Raw genomic sequence first — 20519 nt, 5'->3', positions numbered from 1 at the left:
GGGGGGAGGGGGGGGGCCTCCTTCGGCAACCCCATGTCGGGGCTTACACATGGTAAAGGGGCTAGCTACGCGCCTGGTTGCTCCGTCATTGAAAAAAATTACACCTTCATAAAAAACACCCAGCTAAACATAACTTTTACAACTTTACACTATATTACACAATTAATGGTCGTGTGGTCCAGTTGTTAGATACTTGCGGTTTAGAACGTCCTTCAGATATCGTGTTTCGTACTATTATGTAACAGAGTACACATGTGCTAGCATGGCTAAGTACGGGAACAAATCATCGATGTTATCGTCAGCTCAACAAAAAAATAACATAATATATATTTATCCCGGAGTATTTACAAATAAAATTGATTTTTATTTTCAAACTTAAGCATTCAATATACCATACATATAACTTGCTTCAATTTGTATGTATATTATCGTAGTAAAGTATGTAATTCAAACACGAATATGGGTCCATCAAGCTGTTAGGTTTTCTTCACTGACAGGACATGAATGAAAATAATATTGTCTGCATCTGCGTATACAGGACCCACCCAGATTAAAAGCTCGTTCGAGTGAGCAGACAGTGACCTCTGACGACCCCCGGAAGGTCAAGGTCGACGTTATGACAATAACAGTCTAAGGGCGTAATACATGCAGTGTTCTTTACATAAGGAGCTGTTCAATGAAGCTGATAACCAGCTAAGGGCTATTCTTGTACATTAAGAGGTAGTTCACACGATTGAGTTACTGGATAGTTGCTAAATATGGATACAATATGAAAGCACCTCGTGCCGCTGTCAAAATTTCTTTTCCTTTTGTGGCATGACTAAAGTTTAATAAATCATTTCTAAAAAAAAAAAACATTCCTGTGATGAATTTAAACAGGAAAGTTTCAATGAAGTTGGGATAAACAACAACAACAGTGTATGAAATGTAACAGGAACCGATTCCGAATCCTTGACAACCATGTTGTCGTGGAGCTTCCTATTCAGTGCTAGTGCCCTGGCAAAAGGGTGCTACAGTACTAGTTACACTGTATATTATAAGGGAAAGGTACTGCATGTACTGTACAAAAAGAATAAGTTTTTTCTATTGTATTGGTGTAACAGGGATCCTTAAAAATTGGTTCACGTTCTGTTTATCAAAACACTGCAGTGTTAAAAGTTAAAACACAAGGTAAACTGAAAGTTGTTATACAAATGTAACATAACCATAGTTCATTGAATAAAAGAAGCTCAGCATTGAATCAAATCTGTATATTGACAAGAATATCAATTATTCATAAAGACTAGTTTGAGATGACAATCACAAGTGGATTTGTTGCATAATTTTGACATTACCTGTCATTTTCACAACACTAAGACATATCACTGCCAAAAAAGATGACACTGATTAAAGGGTAAAGTTGTTAATACTGATCTTTTAAAAAAAATGATCCTACAAGCTATGAAGCATTATAAATAGAACACATGTAGAAGAACGAAACCTAATCTGAATACCAACCCTATGGCTTGAAAATGTGTAGAACTCTGCTCGTAAAACATAGTCAAGGTGACAAACGATTTTATATTTAGTCTATAAAATATAATAGTATACCATTTAACCACAAAGAAAACCTTTAAAATACGTAGTGTTCAAGTTAAAAGTGAGAAGAAAGGAAAAGTGCCTTTATTTATTAAGCATGTTTCTTTCTAAGTTTACATACTAAAAGGACTACTTAAATGAACACAATCATCATGTAACATAAATGAAACGTACTAGAAAAAACAATGTCAAGATATGTTGCCTGCGACTGGTAAAATGTTAAACTCACACTAAAAGTAGTGTTATAGTCCTGTGAAGACATACATAAATAGAATTTTGAATCGCTATGAGTTGTCAATGTTAAGGTGGGTCCATACTGTTGTAAAAATCCAGGTCATTTTTTTCTAGTTAGGCTTATTCTCTTTCATTTTTGCACGTATATTCTATATATGAAAAGAAAAAATGGGGTACTCGACTTACTTTTTGAAATATTTAAGCTGTAAGGTAGTCACTTTTCTGAAATTTTCGAACAAATGCATGAAAACATGCAAAAATGTGCTTGTTTTCAGACATATCAACCATCTGCAATCCCCTCCCCCCCGCCCCCTCCAAAAAACAAACAAAAAACAAATACCAAGAGACCTACACCACATGCACTGATGTCCTACGAAAAGAATGTTTAGCAGGGGTTTGATGAGACTATGATAATAAGGTAAGCAATCTGAAATAACGCAAACGCAAACGCCTGTGCATTTGTTTGAACCTGCCACTATATATGACATCATTGTAGAAACCCGTCTGCTTATGTCTGAATGCCCTGGTTTGGGTCTTTCGGAACTTGATGATGATTCGAGATATTTATATTCAGTTGCAGTTTTATCACTTAAAATTGCTTACATGTACACTCCCAGTTTGTTCTGTCAAATTTCCAACGTATGGTCAAGACCTAACAGATGTATCGCCGTCGTTGTGCTGGGTAGGCTATGCCTGTGTCGCATGTGCAGATGTGGTCATTTAATTAGATTGCTATCTAAGTCCATGATGTGGTGAAGTAAATTCCTTCCATCGTATACGAATTGACATGTTCTGTTCAAGTGATGAACTCTGCGTATCGTTGTTTCAGTTCAAATGTAGGTAAGGAATCAACAACAATGGAAAGCACAATATTCTTACACTATCAGCAGCTGTTATCGCTGTCAGACGGCTACTTCCGGTGTAAACTAATTTCGATCTTTTTACGGGAGTTTGATATTATATTAAAGGATGTTCGAATAAAAAAGAACTATCGAACTGACTGGAAGTCAAATTTATGCGACGTTTTGCAATTCCAAGCGTGATGTCGTTATGTCACCGTTAATCATTTTGAAACGTAGCCAACATGCGCAACTCTCTGTGCATTGGCGCTAAATTTGAAAAGTACGGACCCACCTTACATGTTACTCATTCACCCCAGAAGGCACATTTGAACTCTTCCACTTCAAAGGTTGCAATAGTTCTTTAGGAAACTTCAAGGGTCTTATATACATATTGTATAATATTTTTTGTATTATTATTACTGTTGAAAGCATTGTCAATGGTACAATACATCAAGCAAATATTCGATTAGCTGATTGTATTCATTCCACGGTTCTAACGTCCTCGATATCCAGGGGTTACACTCACTTTCTCTCTCTGCACCCCTGGAATATGTCATAGCAAAATTGAAGGCACGCAGCTAGCTAGCTATTTTATTGGTGTCAGGTAAAAAAACCTGACCAATCACTTTGCTGATACTTGTCCTTTGAAGATTACAGAGGAGGGCGCCCGACTTCAAAGTCAACACGTTTTACCGTTACACGACTGCGATATTTTTTGGATGTACATCAAAGGATCAAACTAGCATTCCTGTCTTATCCACAAGGTGGTGCACACTGAGCCTTATAATTTGCTATGACATATTCCAGGGATGCAGAGAGCGAAAGTGGGCGTAACCCCTGGATATCGAGGTTGCGGTTCTAAAGGATCAATCGCATTCTTTAATTTATTTATTTATTTTATTGTTTTGATTGAACACATATAATGATCGATTCATTTGATTGATTGATTATCAACATGTTGTACAGTTGGTTTGTTTTTCATGGTATTCTTTACATGTCACGACTGATATCGATTAAAATCCGTTCGGCAAGGAAACCTTTGCTTCAATTTTGAAATAAATCTGTAATGTCGTGTTTAATATTGATTAAAACGCTTTTGTTTTATGAGTCTTTATTTCATAAAAAGTGTAATGATTTATTTGCTGACTTTGTGAAAACGCTACAAGTTGTAGGGAAATTATTAAAAGCAATAAATAAAACACGTGTCAAAAGTAAATTTGTTTTTCTTTTTCATTCCGTATTCATACACAGAAGACACATTCTGAAAATGTTCATTGCGTATTCTTCTGCACCTTATTTCACATCTATGGATGCCGTTATCAAATAAATAAATAGTACAGGTATACCAGTCTTTGTGTAAAAGATATTGAAACTGAACTTAAATATATCACGACCCGTATTTGTTCAGCGTAAATGTTACATAAACAGGGAATACACTACACATAGACTAGCCACTGTATTTAACATTTCGCTCCATTTCGGTTCATGTCCAAAGCATCTTGGATAATATTTTTTAAATCAATGTCTTTTTTTTTTTAAGCATGTAAAAAATGTTTCGAGTTTTATTTATGAAAACGTCTCAACTGAAATAGATTGTCATTGACGCATTCTCCTGAATGTCCTAGAGGTCACCACACGGGTACGGCAAGCTATGCTGATATAAATATATTGTCCCTGATGGTGAACTTAATTACTTTGTTTATCAGTTAAAGATCACATATCGCGTTCCCAATGAGTCTATGAATGTCTTGAATTTGAGCCAATTTCTCGATAGGGAGCGTCACTGGTCCTACAGCACAAAAGAAGAATTTGTTTAAAATTAGCATTCGGATCGAACACGACGGTTTTAAATGCGTCCTTGTCAGTTCAAATATCATTGTAGAAGTATATACGCTAAATTTTATCTATTTTGAAATTCTCTCAGCGTTTTATTCGATGAGGAGCTCCGACTGCACAGGTGCTTATTTGGTTAGTGCCCAACAAAATGGCCGACTACGGGCTTCTTTGGATTGGAATGGATGAATATCAAAACGGTTAGATCGTCCGTAAGTGATTGTTTTAAGACTAATCCCTTTTGGACGTAGAGTTATGGTGGATAAATTCAGGTATGAATGCACAGCTCACCAGTAATCATATCTACGATAACAGAACAAAATACTACCGCATATGAAGTTAAATGCTATTTAGACACATCGCCTTATCCTCTTTTGACAATATTTTCTGCTTGTATCGACGTTCAAAAATTGAAAATGACGATCGTTCGAGTATTTCTGAACTATAATGTAGTCTGATGAAAGATGTTTTATGACGATTTTGACTGGACTAAATCTTTATACTAGGGTAAATGAGTTTACAACCAAAAGATGTCAGTGCGTCAGATTATTGTATAGACTGTGTACATTTCCAAACATTCAGTCATACCAAATATACATGTCATGTCAAACTTGTGATTAGATTTATTGCTTTGTGTTTGTATAAGGAAGACCAATATGTGTTTTGATCTGATAATAAGACCGACGTTGAGGAAATTAACCCTACATTACCAATAACAAAGCAAATAAAACAAAATAACCACAACGACAAACACCAAAGTAACACTTCTACTGTAAATGTACCACCGAAACCAATTCTACTATCCATAATCCCCCACACAACCACTACCACACACCAGCATCATCGCCATCACCACTACCACAACCGTACCGACGGCACAACACTGCATCACCGACACTACATGAACTACAAACAACACTGCCAAAATTAACTGTTTACGCAAGACAATACAAACAATGCTGCAAAAATCTTACCAAATCCAACATCAGCAGCACTATAACAATACTACCACCACACACTACCACCAATATAAACTGTTTATGAATGACAACACGAAAAATGCTGCTTAAATCCTACCACAATCACCATCACCAACACTAAAATAACATCAACAACTCACACTACCACCAAAATAAACTGTTTATGAAAGACAACACGAAAAATGCTGCTTAAATCCTACCACAATCACCAGTACCAACACTAAAATAATATCAACAACTCACACTACCACCAAAATAAACTGTTTACGAAAGACAACACGAAAAATGCTGCTTAAATCTTACCACAATCACCATCACCAACACTAAAATAATATCAACAACTCACACTACCAACAACACTATCAAATGATAAAATCATTAATCGTGTTGAGTAAATGTATCTTTATTTCACATCGTATCAAAGAAAACAAATCTATTACGTCTAGTGTGCGAACAAAATCGTGTATAGTCTGTCAGATAATTTAATACTATTTTTGTTTTTCTGGGCTCAGAGAAAAACAACCACCAATATATTTTCCTTCTTTTTATAGAGACGATAAGACCTCACAGTACCAACTGCTTTTAAATTACAAAAAAAACCAAAACACCACGGTTTCTTTGATATCATATATTAAATACTGCCAAGAACATTGATTTACGTTCAGCAACTCATTACTTCTTTATTGTGCTTTGTGTATTGTGTAGGATGTTAGTGATATGGGCTACAAGCATCTGGAAGATAGGATTTCCATGGTATGGTGACATATCCGTATATTTCGTGTATTTCTGGTATTTGAACTTTTCAAGGTCATTACGTTGAAGGACACACCTGCAGGTGGGGGATCGGGAAAAGAATACACCTACTGTTACCCGCAGCTTGTATCGAGGGAGGCGACTAATGAGGTAACCACCCTGAATAATTGGGGATTTGCTTTGGTGTCCCTTATTTGGGGACACAAAAGCGCCCAAAATATATCTGCTGTACCAATTGCAATGTTTTGGATCTTTATCTTTCTTTCTACTTCTAACTGCCTATTATTTTCTAGCGCCTTGCTTGGCAATACCTCACTTTTGGCGTAAATGTTGAGCGTTTGTCCAGGTGAGTAAAGCAATGGGTTCTGTCCCCAGGCCGGGACATACCAAAGTCCTTAATAATGGTAGTTGTTATTCCCTGCTTAGCGTTCAGCATTAAGGAGAATGGCAACTTTTTCACCCGTTGTCAGTATAATGTGACCGGGCGGAATGCTGTGCTTGGTGCCTTCGGCATGGTATTTCAGTGAGATAGCATTATAAATTGATATTAGGTCCGTGCTTTCACAAGTAGGCAAGCACACTAAAATACACTGTCTCCTGCATACACACACTCAAGCACGCACACACTTCACACGTCCTTAAATGACCATAGCTATTAATAGGACGTTAAACAAAATTGAATCAAACCAAACCAATACGTTGAAGGATTTTAATTTTGAGTTCGAATTACGGCTGTCGTGACTTGTCGGTACTTTGTTGTTATCCACATATACAATACAGTAGTACATGTTCTATATCGAGCCTATTACAACCAAAAGGGACGAGCCCATTGTGTCTACCTTACAAACCAAACGGTGTGAAGCCTCCACGAATACCTTGTTGCTTATAGAATCCTATTAGGATGAACACCCTACATAAAGTATAGCCCATATGAGTTAAAACGAATGAGCTTTCCTGCCTACCTCGAACCCAATACCAACCAGTCACTTTCATACCTGTTTTGAGCCTATGTAAGCCTACCGGGATGTGCCCTACATACTCACGTCAGATCAAATATTTCCGAATTATAAACATTGTTCCATCACGGCAACGTATTGCAAGCCAATCATTAGTCCCACACCAGTAATGATTTTACTACTTTTTTGTTTTTCACACTCCGCCATCCAAAGATGTACTGCACTACCATTTTTTTTTACTCCATGTGAAAGAGTGTAGAAGAAATATGCCCCGGACAAATGTTGGGGACGGACAGAATTCGGAAGGAAGGATGGACGGAATGCAACACATAGCACCCCCGGGAACCAGTGGGAGACAAATCGGCCTCACGCTCTGAGGAACCACATCAAAGCGTTGTTAAGGATTCAGTGTTATTTTTGTTTATCATTTTAATTCCTTAGTGTTTATATTTTCATTTAACCGAATACTAACAAAATATTTGTCAAAATATATTTGTTTTGTGCTTGGCAGATATGTTGTACCAAAATTGAGGTACTTAGACTCTCTCTTTTTTTAACTTGGTATAGCTTGTTAAGAAAACGACCGGGGCAAAAAAGCTAGTCAGACATGACGAACTCTATTTTAACGGTACAGTTTTACGTCACTGTACGTATCACTAAAATAACAACACCCCCCGAAAAAAATACGTTAGTGTTAGTTTCAATCACAGTAGAGTTAAAGTCTTCGCTAAAGAAATAAGTAAAACGGTTTCAACACTATCACAAAAACAAAATTGCTTTGTCTTTAGCCGCCTTCTCTTGGAAGATTTGTGTAAAGAGACACTGAACGATCTCATTCTCTATGCAATTATGAACGTTCAATTGCCTCACTATTAAAAACTAAATAACTGAGAATCTACAGTTTTTGTTTTATCCGAAACCTGTACTCAAGGTCAATATCGCTGTCGTCAGTCTGGACATTCAAATACAAAAAAAAAATATAATTGGAAAAAGGCCACCTATCTTTAGTGACATTCTTGCAACTTTGCGAGCAAGATGTCATATGCAAATCACGTAAAGGAAAACAATTCTCCGTGTTTTACTTTTTTGTTCTTCTATTGTAGTGGTAATCGACAATTGAAGTCTTTTGTGGGAGAAAGCATGTCTGTCTAGTAAAAGTTAAAAGGTTGTCAATAAACACGTGAGTATTGTAACACGTTTTGCAGGCGACATGACACGTGATACACATTGCAAGGGAGTCAAGTGCAGGTAAAAAATAGCCGAAACAATGTTCGTGTCTTTATCCGGGATAAGGAACAAACTACACTTTAAAGTAATATGTTGATATTTGTCATTCTCTAATTTTGTAGATAATTGGTAATATTTGAATTAAGAATCCGTGGTTTTGTAACGAGTTTGAAAACATCTGAAAGTTTTGTCTTAATCCCTGTGTATTATTTACATAGTAAAGGATTTAAAGTACGAGTAAACCTTTCTTATTGTCAACAAAATGGCTTTGGACCGTATTAATATCACAGATGTGTATATATTAACCATTGAAATATATCATCATTCTATGGCAAAACTATCTATTTCTGATATTACATGTATCATAAAAAAATTTTTTGTGTCTATAGAATTGGACATTTCAAATAATTTGGTTCCCTTTATGAAACACCCTAAACACAATACACAAAAAAGGACGAAGAAGTAGGTAGTTGCTGGAAAAATGATTTTGATTTTCAGTAATTAAAACATTCCACCGTTCTCTGTAAATAAGGAAGATAAAAAAAGACGTTACGGTGTTATTTCTCTCGAAACTTCATTTCCTATGTCATGTTTCAAATAATTTTATTTCGTTTTATTTGACAGGCTGACATTACCACACACTGACAGTCTAGTGAGAGCCACTCAAAGTGTTCTACAATCACCCAGGGAGACTCTCCACGAGAATGGCGACGAGCCTGCTGCAAAAACAGTAGAATTCAATACGGATACCTCAGACTACACAGAGGAATTTGAATCCGGTTATACTATGGAATGCAATTGTTATAAAAGAGACAGTTCAACATTTGCAATACTACAGAAGCGGATAACTAGCTTGAGACTTGCGTTGGAAGAATTCGTGATATTCATGATGCCATAATTTTGAAGCAGATAAAAAGTGAAACTTAATGAGCGTCTTGGAAAAAATGTTAACGTAAGCATGAAATTGAAATTGAAATTTGAAATTGACTTTCAGAAATTTTGGAATATATCAGAAACGTAATAATTGATAAATTGGCCATTCCTTAACCGCAATTGTCTTTTTAAACGTTTTTGCAAGTAAAATGATGTAGCGTTTGTTATATCAAAAGACAAATTAGACTTGAACCGACTTAAAATAAAATCGAAGCTCTCCAAAAACAGTGCAAATAACATTTGCCGCCGATAGCGTTTAAAGTAATATCAAAGCTAATAATATGATCATGTTTCAAAAATACTTAAACTGGAACTAAACAAAACTCTGCTTTTTTGTTACATTAAATTGATATTTATTCACAATCTTTTTTTTTTTTTTGTAAACAAAAATAGCATCATCAAAGATAACAAAATCGAGATTTGAACACAAAATCTATATAAAATAGGGCAAAATATGGACAAAGGAATACTCACATAGGTACCTTTAGAAACTACAAAGCTGAAAGCGCCAGGTGTTTCAAAAGAGTAAGTGTATTCTGTTTCATCGACGGCGCCCGCCGTCTAAATATTGGTGGAACTGGTACTCCGTCAAGCTCATATTAATTTTTGAAAATTGAAATAAAACTAGATGTCAGTCGGTTGTTGAATCTTTATGTAACAGACATAATACCTCAAAACAGTTGGAATATCAAAACTCATCACATGAGCAAAGACAAAAAAAAAAAAATATAAAAAATACACTGTGAATATATTGTGGATAAAAATAGACATTATCACTTAGTTATATTAGCCATTATTGGTTTTTGCATTGTATAAGTTCATAACTTATAAGCAACTGATTAAACAGTCCTTACATTAAGCAGCGTACCAATTAGTGTAGACACAAATGTAGGAATCATTTAGTTTATTATGTTGTTACGTGTAGGTAGAGAAATACCAATCCAGTAGTACAATCCTAGAAATTTTGAATATTAATTAAACGTGAAAAAGGAACTGGCAGACCTGATGGAAGCTGTTTTCATTGAGATTCTGTTGCAATTTGTTTGAGGTGAAACCATAGAATGACTAGACTAGTAGTCGATTAAGTAAGTTTACCTTCACCTTATATCAATTTCGTCCATCTCGGATTCATCAATGACACTGTAAGTCAAAAGATTAAAAAAATGATTTGAGGAAAAATCAAAAGAGAAAAGGCGCATTTAAGCCAGTTATTTATACTACTTTTTTTTTTTTTTTTGATGCAACAGATAATGTATGTATAATTTCAGTTAAACTGTGCTAGAAAAGGTTCAAGCCATATGCATGACTACAGCCAACTTCGGAAATTACCAGACGGCCAGCTAGCAGAAGTAGAAGGTATTAAAGCACCTATTAGAAATTCAGCAGGTCGATGCAGAGAGCCAAAGTTGATAATTTTACTTCACAATGTGACCATTTTGACCGTTTATGACTCATCTGAATTACTAAAGGTCAAAATTAAGAACTCTTTGTATAAACAGCTCCGAAATATCCTTGCGACACCGTTTGATAGGAGGATGGATTATTGCTTTCTTCGTAGTGGGAAATAAGTGGTTCTCTAGAATGTCGGCTCTGTTGGTTGGTAATGTTTCTTCCTTCGGTTGAAAATATAAGCTGTATGAAAACATTTATTATTGCAGCCCTTACACCTATTCAATAACAAATATTTATAAAACCAAATATTGATTTGAGAGTCATATCTATAAATGGAACTACATATGATTTTTAACGAAAATTTGGGATCTTACATTAGTTTCCACTTCATATGAGATTTATTAAACGAGTCTAAGAATTTTTCAATTCAGCGAGCATCTTGCGAGCTAAAATTACAACTTCGTGACGACTTTTCATATGAAACGAAAACGAGTGTAAGATCTTTTTATCACATAATCTNCCCCCTTCTGTTGTAACCAAAACAGAAGAGTCTGCGTGCTTGGTGTTGTTTAATGAATTTTGCTTTTATATAAATCAGAATTATTTTTCCTGACATCTTGTCGGACTTAATTTCACATAAAATAGTTTGATAGAAAGCATGGGTATTCTGCTAGACAAACTGCCCGAAGGAGTGTGGGATGATCTAGTCTGTGTTGTTTCCGTATTCTGTCGGTTCTTTTTTGTTGATTTATATAATTTTCACCGCCCGCGAACTACAGCTGGGAAATTGAGATTTTTGTAGTCAACATCATCATTTCCTGCAGATTGATTGGCCTTACTGCATCACTTTTCAATTAGCTCTAGATTGTTTTTGATTTGGTCTTGGGGTTTGGAAGCTGTTATCTTCCCGGGTTAGTGACAATATCCTCATCTTCACATACAAGTTTTGTCTCATCCTCATCGGCTATGAAGTGAAACTTTTAGTCCGGGTCATTTCATTTTTGACCTGTTCGTGTAACTATGAAAAGCCAACTAAAAGGCAAGATATTGCTAATCTTAATTCCACGAATAAAAATATTGTACTAGTTTATAAGATATATTACTAAGTTGACAAACAAATTAAACATAAGAATAGTATTTACATTGTTAAAAATCATCAATTATTTTTGTTAATTATCTGGATGTCTGCACATGGTGAACAGAACAACAAGCTGTCTTTATATACTACAAGTACGTTGTAGACCTTGACGCTGTTTACAGAAGTTTGTTTTAGTAGTGATTGCAAAATTTGTTAATGCCTGAGCGTTTTCTCGTTGTAGACTAGAATTCTATTCTACATTTTTAATTCAACCCGTTTTATGGTACGGACAATGAACTGTCCGATTCCGTTGTTTTATTTCCCTTGCTTCTGGATCTTGTCTGCCGAATGTAGGTTTACGTTAGCTCCTGCTTGCCCTGATGTTGAATGATGTTTTTTTCCTGCATATAATTATGATTTTCGTCACTTCGACTTTAAATCGGTTGTGCACAATGACTTTTCTTTGTCAAATTTCCTTTGATTTTTCACTGATTAAGACGCGTATTTGATATTTTTGTCTGAGAGTCTCATTGGTGATTTAAACGTTAATTGAACAATGTCTCGCATGCTTGAATTATATGTTATTCGAAAACAAATCAGTTATTCAGAATGGTATACAATGTATCATTATATACAAAAAAATGTAGATTAACGTAAATGTTACATTATAGTTACTTCTCTTGTTGAGAATTGAAAATTATATTTCTGTTCAACCTCATGGAATTGTGGTTTTTCCTTTTTGGGGAACCGATTATTAACGTGCTTAAATTCAGCGTGATAAAAAGCTTGCTTTCGAATGATTTAGAAAAAAAGTCACATTTTGGTATACACCGTACATTGTACATGTATAAACATAATGATCAAGTGTTGTGCACCTTTGGAGAGGAAGTTGTCAGATTGTTCTTTTCCCTTTTATTGGCGACTGCTATTGAAAATATAAGCTGTATGAAAACATTTAATATTGCAGCCCTTACACCTATTCAATAACAAATATTTATAAAACCAAATATTGATTTGAGAGTCATATCTATAAATGGAACTACATATGATTTTTAACGAAAATTTGGGATCTTACATTAGTTTCCACTTCATATGAGATTTATTAAACGAGTCTAAGAATTTTTCAATTCAGCGAGCATCTTGCGAGCTAAAATTACAACTTCGTGACGACTTTTCATATGAAACGAAAACGAGTGTAAGATCTTTTTATCACATAATCTAGATTTGTTGCATTTGTTCGTGTAAAACGACAGTTTTCATGCAACCTTGAAATGTAAAAAGCCGCCATTTTGACTCCAGTGCATATATCTGTGACGTCATGTATTTGTCATAGGCGTGACATCCCAACTAAAACAATGGAAACTTACAACAAATCACAGGGCTGATATGTCTTGGTATATACACTGATAACACTGACACATTTTGTGATGAAAACATTTACAAGTCAAGCAAGAAGTAAAAAAGATGAGGTTAAAGGAATTTTAAACATAGCGTCATTACCTCCTTAAGTATCCATTACGTCATACGGCTTATTTATAGTGCCTTCTTTGCTAGGAAAAGGCAGAATCCTTATATAACATCATTTTAATAAATATTAATGGCTATCATCGCTCAATATCCTCAATACTCAAGAGACATTCCTTAATCCTAAGATATAATTGAACGTAGTCTGTCGAGATAATTTAATTGTAGTTTTCGGACTAAAATTGTTGGGGCATATTACACAGTTTAAGCATTGGGTGATAATTGTTATTTCTTAAAACGACAAACAGATTTGCTTTAGGCATGAGAAAAGTACAATATATTTAAACCAGTGAGTAATTTGTCATTGCAATTTATGACGCACAAGCGCATGAGATATATCTATTTTTGCTAGCATACTGACAAGGGAGGCACACGCGGAGACCACTACCTTTATTAATATAAACGGCAAAGGTTTTGCAAAATTTATGATATTTTGGGTTGTGATAATTATTGCTCGAAAATGCAAAAATACAAATTTGATATCATGGTAATACCTTCATTATTTTCTGATTAAATGGAACCTGTCATCGCGCGGCAGAACAGCAGCAATCCACTCTTATATTTCAGAGCAGTCGACAATTACACAAGATTTTATTTTATGGCTTTTAGAAAATTGAAAACGATCAGAACAAGACAAAATGTAATTTTCGAAGGCCAGTGATACTTATTTTAAATCCAGAATCGCTTTTTGAATAGCTGACGGAGAGTATTGGTTATACTTCACAGATAAACATTGCAATTGCTATAGCGTTACTTAATTATCGTATCCTATAATAACAATGTTTGCTTCGTGTAAAAAGGAATTTATATTTATTTGACTGATATGTCAAGTTAATAAATAAGGTCCCATTTTATAGAGAACCGGAGAAACTGCACGCGAGGAGGTTAAATAGTCCGGCATGAGTTAATAGACATTTGACTCCTCATATTGGTATTCGAGTTTCAATTGCGATCTATCGTATCACTCGCCATTCACTATATCTATCTTACACACACCCATCTATCGTATCACTCACCATTCACTATCTATCTTACACACACCAATCTATCATATCCCTCACCATTCACTATCTATCTTACCTATCTTACACACACCAATCTATCATATTCACCATTCACTATCTATCTTACACACACCAATCTATCGTATCACTTACAATTCACTATCTATCTTACACACACCAATCTATCGTATCACTCACCATTCATTATCTATCTTACACACACCAATCTATCATATCACTCACCATTCACTATCTATCTTACACACAACAATCTATCGTATCACTCACCGTTCACTATCTATATCACACACACCAATCTATCGTATAACTCACCCCTCACTATCTATCTTATACACCCCAATCTATCGTTTCACTCACCATTCACTATCCATCTTATACACACCAATCTATAGTATCACTCACTATTCACTATCTATCTTACAAACACCAATCTATCGTATCACTTACAATTCATTATCTATCTTACCCACACCAATCTATCATATCCCTCACCATTCACTATCTGTCTTTCAAACTCCAATCTATCGTATCACTCCCCATTCCCTATCTATCTTACCCCCCCCAATCTATCGTATCACTCGCCAAACACTATCTATCTTAAACACACCAATCTAAAGTATCACTCACCATTCAATATATATCTTACACACACCAATCTATCGAATCCCTCACCATTCCCAATCTATCTTATACACTCCAATCTCTCGTATCACTCACCATTCACTATCTCTCTTATACCCACCAATCTATCGTATCACTCACAGTTCACTATCTATATCACACACACCAATCTATAATATCACTCACCATTCACTATCTTTCTTACACACACCAATCTATAGTATCACTCACCATTCACTATCTTTCTTACACACACCAATCTATAGTATCACTAACCATTCACTATCTATCTTATACACCCCAATCTATCGTTTCACTCACCATTCACTATCTATCTTACCCACGCCAATCTATCGTATCACTGACCATTCAGTATCTATCTTACACACACCAATATATCGTATCACTCACCATTCACTATCTTTCTTACACACACCAATCTATCGTCTCACTCACCATTCACTATCCATCTTATACACACCAATCTATCGTATAACTCACCCCTCACTATCTATCTTATACACGCCAATCTATCGTATCACTGACCATTCAGTATCTATCTTACACACACCAATCTATAGTATCACTCACTATTCACTATCTATCTTACAGACACCAATCTATCGTATCACTGACCGTTCACTATCTATATCACACACACGAATCTATAATATCACTCACCATTCACTATCCAATCTATCGTATCACTCACAGTTCACTATCTATATCACACACACGAATCTATAATATCACTCACCATTTACTATCTATCTTACACACAACAATCTATCGTATCACTCACCTTTCACTATCTATCTTATCCACACCAATCTATCGTATCTCTCACCATTCATTATCTATCTTACACACCCCAATCTATCATATCACTCACCACTCACTATCTATCTTACACACACCAATCTATCGTATCACTCACCGTTCACTATCTATATCACACACACCAATCTATCATATCACTCACCATTCACTATCTATCTTACACACACCAATCTATCATATCACTCAACATTCAATATCTATCTTACACACACATTTAATTACATATGATTAACTAGTTATTAATTTAGAAACAACAAAGTAAAAATTCACATTCCAGCAGAATGGGTCCTGTCTTGTATAACATGTCACTTATTGAATTGTAGGTATGCACGTTTGATTGATATATTGTGTATAATTGATATACATTTATATTTACGTTAGGTTTTATGTTGGAGGCACGGTGGTGTAGTGGTAGGACGCCGGGCTCGTGAACGAAGGGTTGTGAGTTCGAGTCACATCACGGCACTGCGTTGTATCTTTTAACAAGATACTTTACTCCGCATGTTCCAGTCTATTCAGCTGTTCATGAGTACGTGGTTGGGCAGTGCTACACTTGTTGAATGCTAGATGTGAGCGTCGAAATGGCAGCACCTGCTGTATGCTCCCCAGGGAGTTGAGAAAGACATGGGCTATTTAATTACAAAGGCCGTATAACCACTTATTTGTGAACCGCTTTGACGACCTACGAACTAGGTTGTGATAAAGAACATTGAATGATTATTATAAAAATATGTTTGTATAATTGTTTATTTTTATATTAGTGATTCACTTGTAAAAAATATATGTTTGTATGACTCATATACAGTGAAACTTCGATTCATTTACCACCTCGATGACTGCCAACATATTGCAAGGTATCTTTTTGTTATTTTCCTAATTATCCCTTACACAATTCCTATTTTTTCCTTTACAGACAAACAGACTAACAAACAGACGAGCATGCAAGAAGGCAGGCGGGCAGACACGCAGACAAGCAGGAAGTTCATCCTGGAAGTATCGCTAAGCATATTGGATCCGAATAAGAAATATTCATTCAAAAATGCGTCTTTATCTCGTGCAGCGATGGATCTTACTTTCTATAACATATACATGTATAACATGACATTTAACAGTATTCTGTAATGCAACAATGCTTAAAACTCAAATATTAAAACCTTAAACGTGTGTGCCGATCTACAACATATCCTACGACTAGGTCAATTCAGTGCAAGTGAGAGAGACGGCGATTAGGTTCGTTTCCATCAGAATGTAAATGATTTCCGAGCTGATGTAATATAAACAGTATGTTGCTACATCTTCCGGCATCCTGTCAGTAACATGAAGTCGCGTTAAGATTACTTCAGGAGGTCTTGTCCTGATTCGTTTGGCAAAAAATGAAAAAGAGCCAACTCGAATTAGAGATAATACAAACCTTTAAGTCAGATTTAACGCTGAATGTTATTTGTTATTCTGCAAGTGAGAATGAAAAAAATGGCTGTTATTGGTTACTTTGTGATGAAGAAGGATTTGGTTTGGTTTTATAGGGTTTAACGACCTATCAAAGGCTAGACCATTTAAGGAAGGGTCTCAATTTGTAATATTCATGCATGCATGTGCGTACAAGCACGTGTGTTGGAGGCAGGAGAGGGAAGGAAAACAAGATAGCCGTTTTAGGAAAGTGTTTAAATGAAATAAATTTTGTGAACTGGGCTCTCTATACAAGTTTTAAGACAATGAAATAGTTTTGTTTTGAATTTGATGCTGATTTAAAATAGATGATAAAGCTCATTATATTTACCGGAATATTATTTAAGGACTTGTTCTCTTTTATGACGAACCAATCAAAACAATAAGCTTAATTCACTTGTCAATCGTCCCCTGCACATCAGGGAATCGCGCTACATGGACAGAGCCATTCAATGAGAGGCAGGCGGAAATAGTCTTCGACCCTTTTACCCCTAAACTTGTTTGGTGTGAATCGAGACAGAAGACGAGTTCAAGAGTAAATGCAGCTATTGAAAGATTCAAGAACCTTTGGCTTTAAAGATTTTTTAAATGATGCTTGGGTTTTGGTATCGGTATAATAAAAACGGTGAACAAGTGCAGGTTTCGAGAAAGAGTTTCCAGCAATTTCTAATTTTCCTGGTCTGTTTACGATTATTTTCCGAGGCGTACGACATGCTGTTATAACAATGGCTACCGGAAGGTCTATACAATCAAATAGTGCGCATGTTTGATTTACTTCGGTATGATTAGGTACAGATGTAGTTACAGAGAGGTGCTCGCCAAGTAGTCACTTTATTGACCCTAAATGGAAGGCTATTTTTGCTATGTCAATATAAAAGAATAGAAATAAAACACTATATTGCAAAAAAGCAATACCGTTTTTGTGTTCCATACCGAGAGATGACCTTGACAGGAAGTAAGTGTGCTTGTGTTTGGTCCTATGAGATTTTGTTTTCACATGCTATGCATCAGACTATTGACCAACGTCTTCACTGCGGAGTGCAATCCATTAACGATGACGTCAATTAATCTTGTTGCCTGAATAATATCTTACATTGGAGTTGTTTCGAATTTTCTTTCAGCAAAATTTTGTAAACAATCATGTCCAAAAAAATTAATAGGGATAGTAGGATAAACTCTGAAAAGATAAATAATAAACGGCAATTTCTCAAACACACTTAAAAATGAAATATTCTCAAGGTCGTTCTGTTTTCAAATATTTTTTGTTGCCAATTTGGTAAAGCAAATACCCTAAAAATGGGTCTTTTTTTGTGAATGTCATTTTAAACCGTCAATTGCTTTAAGGTCCGTGTCCTGCATGGGTTAAACATCTCCTCAAAATTAACGCAAGGAAACACCGGAATGCTACCCCAGCGTGTGAGAGAGAATCACGACGAGAGAAAAAACGAGAATAAAAAAGAAGAGGAAGAATGCGTTGTGGCAATGCGAGTAATAGATAAAATAAGAAATAGGTTCAGCATCCTAATACCTTGCCAGATACAAAGCTAGAGGACGACGTGAATGATGATAATATTTTCAGATATTGTGTCATATCATAAATATGATTAAAATAATGAAATATTATTATTATATCTATAATAGTGGCTCTATTTTGTTTATGTTGATATCACGGTTTTAAAAGAGATTGTCGTGCATCCCTAACGCACTTACGCTTGCGATTTCTCAGTATCATTTCCCCTGGCCTCTGTAGAGGAAAAAATGTAAGATTTATCACCTTTTTGTTCTAAGTGACTGAAGCAAGAGAGTGTCTGTTGGCCTTGTGTGTTGTTGCTATGATGTTTCTGTCCGTGTGTGTTGTTGCTACGATAGTTTTGTCCTTGTGTGTTTTTGCTATGATGTTTCTGTCCGTATGTGTTGTTGCTATGATGGTTTTGTCCTTGTGTGCTGTTGCTAAGATGTTTTTGTCCGTGTGTGATGTTGCTATGATGGTTTTGTCCGTGTGTGTTGTTGTTATGATGGCTTTATCATTGTGTGTTGGTGCTATGATGGTTTTGTCCTGATGTGTTGTTGCTATGATGGTTTTGTCCTTGTGTGCTGTTGCTATGATGTTTCTGTCCATGTGTGTTATTGTTATGATGGTTTTGTCGTTGTGTGTTGTTGCTATGATGGTTTTGCCGTTGTGTTGTTGGTATGATGGTTTTGTCCTTGTGTGTTGTTGCTTTAATGTTTCAGTCCGTGTGTGTTATTGTTATGGTGGTTTTGTACTTGTGTGTTGTTACTATGATGGTGTTGTCCGTGTGTGTTGTTGCTATGATGGTGTTGTCCGTGTGTGTTGTTGCTATGATGGTTTTGTTGTTGTGTGTTGTTGCTATGATGGTGTTGTCCTTTTGTGTTGTTGCTATGATGGTTTTGTCCGTGTGTGTTATTGTTATGATGGTGTTGTCCGTGTGTGTTATTGTTATGATGGTTTTGTCCTTGTGTGTTGTTGCTTTGATGTTTCAGTCCGTGTGTGTTATTGCTATGGTGGTTTTGTACTTGTGTGTTGTTGCTATGATGGTGTTGTCCTTTTGTGTTGTTGCTTTGATGGTTTTTTCCTGGTGTGTTGTTGCTATGATGGTTTTGTCCTGGTGTGTTGTTACTTTGCTGGTTTTGTCCGTGTGTGTTGTTGCTATGATGGCTTTATCATTGTGTGTTGTTGCTATGATGGTTTTGTCCTGGTGTGTTGTTACTTTGCTGGTTTTGTCCGTGTGTGTTGTTGCTATTATGGCTTTATCATTGTGTGTTGTTGCTATGATGGTTTTGTCCTGATTTGTTGTTGCTTTGATGTTTCTCTCCGTGTGTGTTATTGTTATGATGGCTTTGTAATTGTGTGTTGTTGCTATTTTGGTTTTGTCGTTGTGTGTTGTTGCTATGCTGGTGTTGTCCTTGTTTGTTGTTGGTATGATGGTTTTGTCGTTGTGTGTTGTTGCCTTGATGTTTCAGTCCGTGTGTGTTATTGCTATGGTGGTTTTGTACTTGTGTGTTGTTGCTATGATGGTTTTGTCGTTGTTTGTTGTTGCTATGTTGGTTTTGTCGTTGTTTGTTGTTGCTATGATGGTGTTGTCCTTGTGTGTTGTTGCTATGATGGGTTTGTCCTGGTGTGTTGTTGCTTTGATGTTTCTGTCCGTGTGTGTTATTGCTATGATGGTTTTGTTGTTGTGTGTTGTTGCTATGGGTTTTTTTTCGTTGTGTGTTGTTGCTATGGTTTTTTTTTCGTT

This window comes from Mizuhopecten yessoensis, unplaced genomic scaffold (assembly GCF_002113885.1).
Source record: "Mizuhopecten yessoensis strain PY_sf001 unplaced genomic scaffold, ASM211388v2 scaffold9935, whole genome shotgun sequence".
Classification (NCBI taxonomy): domain Eukaryota; kingdom Metazoa; phylum Mollusca; class Bivalvia; order Pectinida; family Pectinidae; genus Mizuhopecten; species Mizuhopecten yessoensis.
Note: the sequence above shows the minus strand (reverse complement) of the source record.